At 47.1% G+C, this 10,538-nt stretch overlaps 1 protein-coding gene across 7 annotated transcripts in view; it reads right to left on the reverse strand.

Moving 5' to 3' along the window:
- TBK1 (TANK binding kinase 1) overlaps positions 1-8,298 on the reverse strand; it is a 49,263-nt gene extending 40,965 nt beyond the window's left edge. Inside the window, exons 1-3 of one of the 7 annotated variants that reach the window (XM_073651728.1) lie at positions 8,158-8,235; positions 6,232-6,284; positions 4,274-4,386 (exon numbers count right to left, since the gene is read on the reverse strand). The gene's annotated coding sequence lies outside the window, so the exon portion shown is untranslated. Of the gene's footprint in view, positions 1-4,273; positions 4,387-6,231; positions 6,285-8,144 lie in introns of all 7 variants that reach the window. The other 6 variants (XM_073651730.1, XM_073651729.1, XM_073651732.1 and 3 more) reach the window with 6 other exon arrangements.
- Between the last annotated feature and the right edge of the window lie 2,240 nt (positions 8,299-10,538).

A 10,538-nucleotide genomic window follows, 5' to 3' on the forward strand; every position in this document is an offset into this window, starting at 1 on the left:
TGCTGTCTGTCTCAATCATCTGCGGGGAGAATCGTTATTCCGAACTAGCCCAACTTGACTCTGGAGCAGCCGGAAATCTTATTTCACTGTCCCTGGTGGAGAAATACCGCATCCCCACCAAACCTCTGGCTGTACCCTTGTCTGTTGTTGCCGTGGATGGGGGCCTCTTATCTCGCCCCATCCAATTCATCACCGAATCCATTACTCTGCAAGTGGGTATGCTGCATTCAGAGAGTATCTCCCTTCACGTTCTGCCTGGACTCTCTCACGCCCTCTTGCTAGGTCTGCCTTGGCTCCAGAGACATGCACCCGTGCTTGACTGGCAAACCGGAGAAGTCCTTCGCTGGGGACAAGACTGTCATAAAACCTGTCTGGTTCCCGTCCATTCCGTCCGTCCCTCTCCTATCCCAGCTAATCTACCTGGACTTCCGATTCCTTATTGGTCTTGTGCTGATGTCTTTGATATGGAGGAGGCAGAGACATTACCACCTCATAGACCATGTGACTGCCCCATCGATCCCGCCAGAGTAATGCAGGTGGCCCCCGTGAGTCTAAATTGTCTCCCTCCTGGTAAGACGTTCGTATCGGTACCTGATCGGGAGAGGATCCTACACTGGGGTCATTCGTCTAAACTAGCTGGTCACGCCGGTCAGAAAAAGACCCTCCAGCTTATTACCCGGCACTACTGGTGGCCTAACCTGCACAAGGATGTTATGGACTTTGTTTCTGCCTGTGTGTCCTGCGCCCGCAACAAGGTTCCGAGACACCTGTCGGCCGACCGCCTTCTTCCTCTGCCAGCACCTGCTGCCCCCTGGCAGCATATAGCGATGGACTTCGTAACTGATCTGCCCGTCTCTGCCGGTTGTACGGTCATTTGGGTGGTCGCTGACCGCTTTTCCAAGATGGCTCACTTCATTCCCCTGCCAGGTCTTCCGTCTGCACCCGAGCTGGCTAGAGTCTTTATCCGCCACATCTTCCGTCTTCATGGCCTGCCCCGTCACATCGTGTCGGATCGAGGAGTACAGTTCACTTCTCGTTTCTGGAGAGCCACTTGTAAATTGCTAGACGTCACTCTGGACTTCTCCTCCGCTTACCACCCACAGTCTAATGGTCAAGTGGAGCGGATCAATCAGAACCTGACCAGTTACCTCCGGCACTTCGTTAATGCTCACCATTCTGACTGGGTGGATCTCCTGCCATGGGCCGAATTCTCGTACAACAATCACAAGAGCGAGTCTTCCTCCATATGGGAGAGTACCCGGTCCGCACTCCTTCTGTCATCCGAGCGTATGAAAAGGCACGCTGACAAAGGACGTCTGGATCCTCCTCAATTCCGTCCTGGGGATAAAGTCTGGCTCTCGTCCAAATATGTCCGGCTCAAGATCCCTTCCTATAAGTTGGGGCCTCGGTTCATCGGCCCACTGGAGGTTATCAGTCAGATCAACCCGGTGGCCTATAAATTGAAACTCCCGGCCAATTAACGGATCCCTAACTCCTTCCATGTATCTCTCCTCAAACCTGTGGTACTTAACTCTTTTTCTAAGTCTACAGGTACGCCTCTTGCTCCGGTTTCTGCTGAGGACGAGTTTGAGGTAGAGAACATTCTTGCCACCAAAAGGGTAAGAGGAAAGACCTTTTTCTTGGTAGATTGGAGGGGGTTTGGTCCTGAGGAGAGAACGTGGGAGCCCCGGGAGAATATCCATGCCCCTCTCATCCTAGCTAAATTTCTGTCTGGCCTAAAAAAGGGGGGGCCTAAAGGGGGGGGTACTGTAGCGCTGGCGTCCCTGCCCTCTGCTAGGCAGGGACGCTGCTCCCCTCACCGCTCTGCTGTCAGCGCGCGCTCCGTCCCGGCGTCCTCTCCCCGCTCTGCTGTCAGCGCGCGCTCCGTCCCGGCGTCCTCCTCCTGCTCTACTGTCAGCGCGCGCTCCGTCCCGGCGTCCTCCTCCTGCTCTGCTCTCAGCGCGCGCTCCTTCCCGGCCCCTGTGCTTAGGGCGCGCGCGCGCTTCCCTCCTCTTAAAGGGGCCGCGCGCGCCGCCCTAAAGAGTCCCCGGCCAATGGCCGGAGGACTTCATCATATATAAGGCACCTCCTCCAAAATGGAGGTGCCCGAGCAATGTTGTTTGCACCTGTGTCTCACCTGTGCTTCAGCCCTCAGGTCCCGTTGCCAGTTACCTGCTAGTTACCTGCCTGATTCCTGCCTGAATACTTGTTACCTGTCTGCCAGTCTGAGGTCCGACGGTCTGCCTAACTACTCCTGTCAGTCTGTCTAAAGGACCAGCCTGCCCGCTCACCTGGGAGCGCATATCAGCTACCTGCCTGCTTGCCTGAGGTCCGACGGTCTGCCTTACTACTCCGGTCAGTCTGTCTATGGACCAGCTTGCCCGCTCACCTGGGAGCGCTTCTCCGTTATCTGCCTGCTTGCCAGCCCGGAGGCTCCGCTGTCACGTGCTGTGACCACCAGCTATCTCAGAGACTCTTGCCCGCTCACCTGGGAGCGCAACTCCGTTACCTGCCTGCTTGCCAGCCCGGAGGTCCCGTTGTCACGTGCGGTGACCACCAGCTATTCCAGAGACTCTTGCCCGCTCACCTGGGAGCGCTTCTCCGTTACCTACCTGCCTGCCAGCCCGGAGGTTCCGCCGTCACGTGCCGTGACCACCTGCTATTCCAGAGACTCTCGCTTGCTCACCTGGGAGCACACATCTACCATCTGCCTGCTAGCCTACCCGGAGGCTCTGCCATCACAGGTCGTACCTACCCCTTACCTAGAGACTGCCACCCGCTCCCTTACAAGGGCCGCCCCCTTGTATAGTAGCTCAGAGGTTCCGCCTTCCGGACCCGTTACAATATGTTATGGCTGCCAACTATTTTTAGCATGTACTGTGATGTACATTTGATAGACAGATCATTGAGCTTATATGTGCTTTTACTATAGTATATTATGCTTGTATCTTGCTTTTCTTTTTCTCAAATATCTCTTTGTACGCTTAGGATATGAAATTCAACATATTGCTGACTTTTGTTAGTAAAAGTATTTTCCATCACACTTGGAGATTTAAGTGCCTTTAGTTGATAAGTTTTCTACCCAGATAACGATTAGAGATGGCCAAACATATCCATAGGATGGATTTACCCGACGGAGGCCAAGAGTTGCCTTCTGGCCTCAATTGCGCTTTAACACCTTTGTTTGCTCTGTGGATTTGTATAGTAAAGTAGACTACAACATTCCAAAGGTTTGCATCAAAACATTACACCAAGATTCATCCTGGAAGCTCCAAACATGATGTGAAACAAGTCAAACATTCATTCTATATATGGGCAGGTTAGATGAGATAGATACATGCTTATTCTGCTAGCATAATGGAGGAGGGTCCTTGCACTGTCACACTGCATGTGCAAGTTTCATTTTCATTTACACAAGGATAGACGGCTCAACATCTAGAACATGGGCTTATCAGAGCAATTATAAGAGCACGATCACAAGTTTTGAAACAAAAGCATGCTGCCAGTAGCCACTGTAGATGGGCAGAGGTCCAGCAGTCCCCTGCCTGTTCTCACCCTATATTTGCCCATGATTATAGGAATGTGACACCCGAAATCTCAAGTCTACAAGGACTGTCCCACTGTCCATACAATAATATTAATATGCAGTTACGCCAAAGTAGAGTATTAGAGAAAGTAGATATTTAGGCAATTGTCCTGGGTAAAAAGTGAAGACGACTGCGCTTGGTTATCTCCATAGACAATAAATGAAGTGGTGCAAATACATGACCACTGCTCCATTTGGAGGGGAACGGCTTACCCCTGCTCTCAAGATCGGTGAAGGTCTCAGCTATGTACAAACAAATTCTTTTAGGCAGATTCGCTCCAAAAACACCTGAAACAAATTGCTCAAAAAATGATTGAAAGTCTCTTCCTAATCATTTCTAGTGAAAAAAAAAATACATTGCTGTTTATACAGTATTGGGCAATAGTTTTAGGCAGGAAAAAATGGTGCAAAGTAAGAATGGTTCCAAAATCAGAAGTGTTAATAGATTATTTTTATCAATAAAATACAAAGTGAATGAACAAAAGAGAAATCTAAATCACATCAATATTTAGTGTGAACACCCTTCACTTTCAAAACAGCATCAATTCTTCTAGATTCTGCAGCAGGACGACAAACTCAAGCATACAGCCAATGTCATAAGAACGGTCTTCACTGCAGGAGTGGGCACAGAAGGAAGGACCCCCGTGCAAGAACAGTACATGGGCCCTCTGCAGCGCAATAGCTCACCTCTTTAGGTGTCTGTGACAGTAGTGGTTTGTGGCTTGGGAGGTGGTATTGGGTCCCCTTACTTCTTGGACCCCTGTGTGGCTGAACAGTTTCCACCAATGGTATGTCCGCACCTGCATCAGAGTAATGAAATACAAGGAGTCTTAGAAGTGAAGATATGGCCCCAATAGAGCCCTGATTTCTACAACAAATCTGTGTGGGATTACAAGAAGAGATAGAAGGATTTGCACAGCCTATATACTCACAGAAGATCTGTGGTTAATTCTCCAAGATATTTGGAACAACCTTCCGGTTGCGTTCCTTTAACAACTGTCTGCAAATGTACAGTACAGACCAAAAGTTTGGACACCTTCTCATTTAAAGATTTTTCTGTTTTTTTACTTTGATGACTGCTTTGCACACTCTTGATGAGCTTCAAGAGGTAGTCAACGGAAATGGTTTTCACTTCACAGGTGTGCCCTGTCAAGTTTAATAAGTGGGATTTCTTGCCTTATAAATGGGGTTGGGACCATCAGTTGTGTTGTGCAGAAGTCAGGTAGATACACAGCTGATAGTCCTACTGAATAGACTGTTAGAATTTGTATTATGGCAAGAAAAAAGCAGATAAGTAAATAAAAACGAGTGGCCACCATTACTTTAAGAAATGAAGGTCAGTCAGTCCGAAAAATTGGGCAAACTTTGAATGTGTCCCCAAGTGTAGTTGCAAAAACCATCAAGCGCTACAAAGAAACTGGCTCAAATTAGGACCGCCCCAGGAAAGGAAGACCAAGAGTCACCTCTGCTTCTGAGGATAAGTTTATCCGAATCACCAGCCTCAGAAATCGCAGGTTAACAGCAGCTCAGATTAGAGACCAGGTCAATGCCACACAGAGTTCTAGCAGCAGACACATCTCTACAACAACTGTTAAAGGAGACTTTGTGCAGCAGGCCTGCATGGTAAAATAGCTGCTAGGAAACCACTGCTAAGGACAGGCAACAAGCAGAAGAGACAAGTTTGGGCTAAAGAACACAAGGAATGGATATTAAACCAGTGGAAATCTTTGCTTTGGTCTAAGGAGTCCAAATTTGAGATCTTTGGTTCCAACCACCGTGTCTTTGTGCGACGCAGAAAAGGTGAACGGATGGACTCTACATGCCTGGTTCCCACCGTGAAGCATGGAGAAGGAGGTGTGATGGTGCTTTGCTGGTGACACTGTTGGCGATTTATTCAAAATTGAAGGCATACTGAACCAGCATGGCTACCACAGCATCTTGCAGGTGTATGCTATTCCATCCGGTTTGTGTTTAGTTGGACCATCATTTATATTTCAACAGGACAATGACCCCAAACACACCTCCAGGCTGTGTAAGGGCTATTTGACCAAGAAGGAGAGTGATGGGGTGCTACACCAGATGACTTGGCCTCCACAGTCACCAGACCTGAACCCAATCGAGATGGTTTGGGGTGAGCTGGACCACAGAGTGAAGGCAAAAGGGCCAACAAGTGCTAAGCATCTCGGTTAACTCCTTCAAGATTGTTGAAAGACCATTTCCGGTGACTACCTCTTGAAGCTCATCAAGAGAATGCCAAGAGTGTGCAAAGCAGTCATCAAAGCAAAAGGTGGCTACTTTGAAGAACCTAGAATATAAGACATATTTTCAGTTGTTTCACACTTTTTTGTTAAGTATATAATTCCACATGTGTTAATTCATAGTTTTGATGCCTTCAGTGTGAATGTACACTTTTCATAGTCATGAAAATACAGAAAAATCTTTAAATGAGAAGGTGTGTCCAACCGTTTGGTCTGTACTGTACGTAGAAGAATTGTTGCTGTTTTGAAGATAAAGGGTAATCGCAGCAAATATTGATTAGATTTAGATTTCTCTTTTGTTTATTCAATTCGCATTTTGTCAATTGATAAATTATTAAACACTTATATTTTTTAAAGCATTCTTACGTTACAAAAATGTTTCCACACCTGCCTAAAACTTTTGTACTGTACGGTAAGTTCAGTCTTTTGTTCTTCACTAGCTTCGGATTTTCAAATTTTCAGAAAATGTGAAAAAAAAAAAAAAGTTAACAAAACATTAACTGAAAACGCTTTAGAGAAAAACATTAACAGATACCTCCAACAAAATACCACATAAGGGTATGTGCCCACGGTCAGGAGCCGCTACAGGTTTGACGCGAAGTGTTTATGCAGCGTCAAACCCGCAGTGTCCAGATGTTACAGCATAGTGGATGGATTTCTAGAAATCCCATGTCCACTATGCGTCTCCGTGCTCCTGCGGAAACTGAAATGTGGTACGTCTTTCAGACCCGCAGCATGCCAATTTCTCCTGCGGGTCCGCATGTGGACTTTCCTCATCTATGAGGAAATTCCATATGTAAAAAAAAAAAAAGTTGTGCAGCTCATTTGCATAATGAAGGCGGAAGCCGCGCGGCTTTTCCGCAGCGTTGGGGCTGCAGACGGCTCCTGACCATGGGCACATGTCCTTAAAGGAGCATTTCCTGAAGCAGCTTCTGACTGAATAACTCACTAGGTTTCAAAGGTCTTAAAAAAAAAACTGTACACAAGCCATCAGACTCCATGGCGGTCTGTACACTGGGATCGAGCCTTCTTCTGCAGGTAGACACCAATAGCCCTAATGGGCATCTACGGACTTTAGGGCTCATGCAGACGAGCATATAAATTGGACATGTTTTCTGATCACTGATCAACTAGCACACAGATAGAGTACTGACCCATGTTATTTAATAGTGCTGGTCACATAATTTTTTTTTTACCTCAGTCTGACGGGTTGTGAGAAAAAAAAAAATGTAAGCATACATTACTTTTATCTGAGTCTTGGATGAGGCTCACCCATTCAAGTCTATGGGTGCATAAAAAAAAGAAATCTCATGCAGAACATCCATGTGACATCCAATTTTTACAGATACATTTCTATTATAAACCAAGGAAACTATGTAATAATGAACATTTTTTAGTGTTGATGTATGAAAACAGATCGCACACGGACGTAAAATACAGACACATTGATGGAACTTGGATAAAAATTAGAAAAAAAAATGACTTTGAGTTTTCTGGATGAAGCTCGGACAATTTTTCATACGCTCATCTGCAGACAACCTTAAACTTCAGGAAGAAGGGAATGCTGATACTCATCACCATGATAGAGGCTCAAAGGCCCTGTATCAGAAGAATGGAGCCCTATGGGTGCACTGTATGTACATGCCAAACCTAAGATAAGAGTCAGAGTCTAATATATGTAGAAGATACGTTTCCGTTTGTGGAGCAGGGAGTGATAAGTGTGATGATCCCAGGTTGATCCCATGTTAGTTCCTTTATGCCAGGCTGCAGAATAGAGAAGCAGGGAAATCTATCCAGTATGGGATACCTGGTGGGAAGCGAGTCAGAAAATATTAAAACCTGCCACCATTCTATCACATGGTTAGAAATAGCAGAAAAATTGGGTGACTGAATGTTAGAGAAGTTTTCCGTTAGTTCTCCAAGGCCAGTAATGGCAGCATGCCACTAGGTGCACCCTTCACTGCACATCAGTAGTAAGTGCCACTCGGCTTTGCCCTAGTACAAGTGCCGTACCCCAGTAAGAGCGATGTTGCCCCGGTAAGGTACAAGCGCAGTGCCCAAGTACAGGACGAGCGGTGTTGCCCCAGTACGAGCAGCGCCCTTGGGTGATGCCATGCTGTATGCTGAAGCATCAGTAGAAGACATGACACTGATGGAGGCTACAAGACCCCGGTGATCATGGATATGCCCACCCTGCTGTGTAGCAGAAGTAGCGAGAGCAGCCCACCCCCCACGTAAAGCTCTGGCAGGTAAGTGGCGCACAGGCCAGAGGCCGCACTTCTGGAGCACTGCGCACCCACCTCCTGCTCTTACCTGCGCCCTCACCAGATGCCTCCCGTCCCGAGGCTGCAGCGCTTCCGTGTCAGGAGGTCACGTGGTGCAGACGATATGACTGGCGGGCTGCGCAGCTGGTTCGCGGCAGACATCTTTGTTGTGGAAATGCAGACGCCGAGAGAACATTCCTGCCACAGTGCGATTAGTCTGCGTTCTCCGGCTGTAGCTTGTGGGGTTTCTACACCGTGTGGAAACTCCGTTATTTCCCCCTGTGAGAAGAGTGTGCTCATTGCCTTACAGGAGTGTTTAACCATCGCATTGCCAGCACTGTCTGCAGTTTGGTCAGGGACAGCCGCTATAGTGGTCCTGGAAGTATAGTTGCCAGGTTAAACCTAGCGTTGCCCCTTAGGTTTTGTTCACACTGCTCAAAAATAAGAAATCGCTGACAAAATGTACAAAAATCTTTTTTAGGCTATGTGCCCACGATGCAGAAATGCTCCGGATTTTTCCTGAGCGTTTCTGCATCTCCCTGGCAGAAAAAACGCATGCGGATTGTACATGCGGATTGTACATGCGGATTGTACATGCGGTTTTCCTGCCAGGTACTTGCGGATGTGAAGCGTTCTTCACATGCATTTCCGCATGCGGGTTGAGAAGCGCTTTCCAAGCGATTTTAGCATCACTTGGAAAGTGTTTGACAACTTGGTCACACTATATAAATCCATGCAAACAGCATGGATTTATATAGTGTGACCCGAGAGAATGTCAAAAAATAAAAAATCTATACTAACCTTCCGATGGCCCCGGCAGTCTTGATCCCCTCCGTCCCGGCTGCCAGCAGCTCGCGGTACACTGAAGGACCTGCCGACGTCAGCGTCGCGTGACCCGTCACATGACATCAGCGCAGGTCCTTCAGTCCATTGCGAACTGCCGGCATGCGAGGAGGAGCGCAGCACGGGCCGCCAGAAGGTAAGTATATATTTATTTTTTATTTTATTCTTTTTTTTTATTTTTTTTACAGTTTTCTATGGTACCCGGGTCCGGAGGAGAGCCTCTTTTCCTCTAGACCTGGGTACCATCCGCACATTGAAACGCATGGAATGCGCATCTACAGATGCAGTGATGCGTAATCCATGTGTTCTAATGCAAGTCAATGGCGGCGAAAACGCAGCACTTCCGCAAAATAATTGGTAGTGCTGTGTTTTTTTCCGCAATGATAATCCGCAGCGGAAATTTCCGCAGCATGTGCACAGCACATGCGGATTATCATTGGGGAACATGGCAGGCCTTCTACCATGCGTTTTTTAAGCGTTTCTGCAGCGTTTTTGCCGCTGCGGAAACGCTTAAAAAACGCATCGTGGGCACACAGCCTAATTTCCACTGCTGTATTAACTGCATGTTTCAAAAACGCCAAGCGGTTAAAAACAAAAGTAGCATGTCCGCTCTTCAGGCGTTTTCTGCTAGAAAGCAGCGCCATACATCTAATTTACGCTTGAAAACCTCGGCATTACTGACCGCCAGAAAAATCTGAAATTCCCCTTAGTTAGGGTTTACCAGTGACACTGGCCATGACCCACATAGCACAGCGGTGAGTGACACTGGCCATGACCCACGTAGCACAGCGTCCTCACCGCATGGTGGAAGTGACCTGGTCACATTGCAAAAAGCTCATTTCACCAAGCATAACATCAAATTTACAGAAAATCAAATCTAGTGGATTTTTTGCATCTTAAAGGGAACCTGTCACCTTGGCAACTGCTAGTTACCTGCAGATATAGGGTTAATCTGCAGATAAATAGTATTATAATACTGCAGCTACCAGGAGAAAATGAACTTATTTAAAGCGCACCTGTCAGCAGGATTGTACTTAGTAAACTACATACACTATCAGGTGGGCGCCGTTACACTGAGTAAAATGATACCTTTGTTGATGAAATCCGTCCCGTGGTTCTTTTATAATCTTCATTTTCATTTCTGACATAATGATATGCTGGTGCTCTCATCATGTATTCCTATCTCTGGCTTCTGACAGGTCACTGTGCCTTCAGTGACCTGCCTACTATTTTAAATACTGCCTGTGTAATTTGTATGCCAAACATGAAATTTACATATCCCAAAATGGCCCACGCATACGCAGTAGCACCTAAAGCTTGTCAATAAATGCTACTGCGCAAGCGGTGCCATTTTGCTGGAGGAAAAAGAAATTTGTCTGCAGCAAAATGACCCCTGCCACCCGTGCTTGCGCAGTAGCATTGGCAACCGAGAAATGCTACTGCGCAGGTGGCAGGGGCCATTTTGGTGCACGTAAATTTCATGTGTGGCACACAAATTATACAGGCAGTATTTAAAATAGTAGGCAGGTCACTGAAGGCACAGTGACCTGTCAGAAGGCAGACATAGGAATACATAAGCAGAGCACC

Source organism: Phyllobates terribilis, unplaced genomic scaffold (assembly GCF_046119375.1).
Source record: "Phyllobates terribilis strain yellow unplaced genomic scaffold, ASM4611937v1 Scaffold_11__3_contigs__length_659146591, whole genome shotgun sequence".
NCBI lineage: Eukaryota > Metazoa > Chordata > Amphibia > Anura > Dendrobatidae > Phyllobates > Phyllobates terribilis.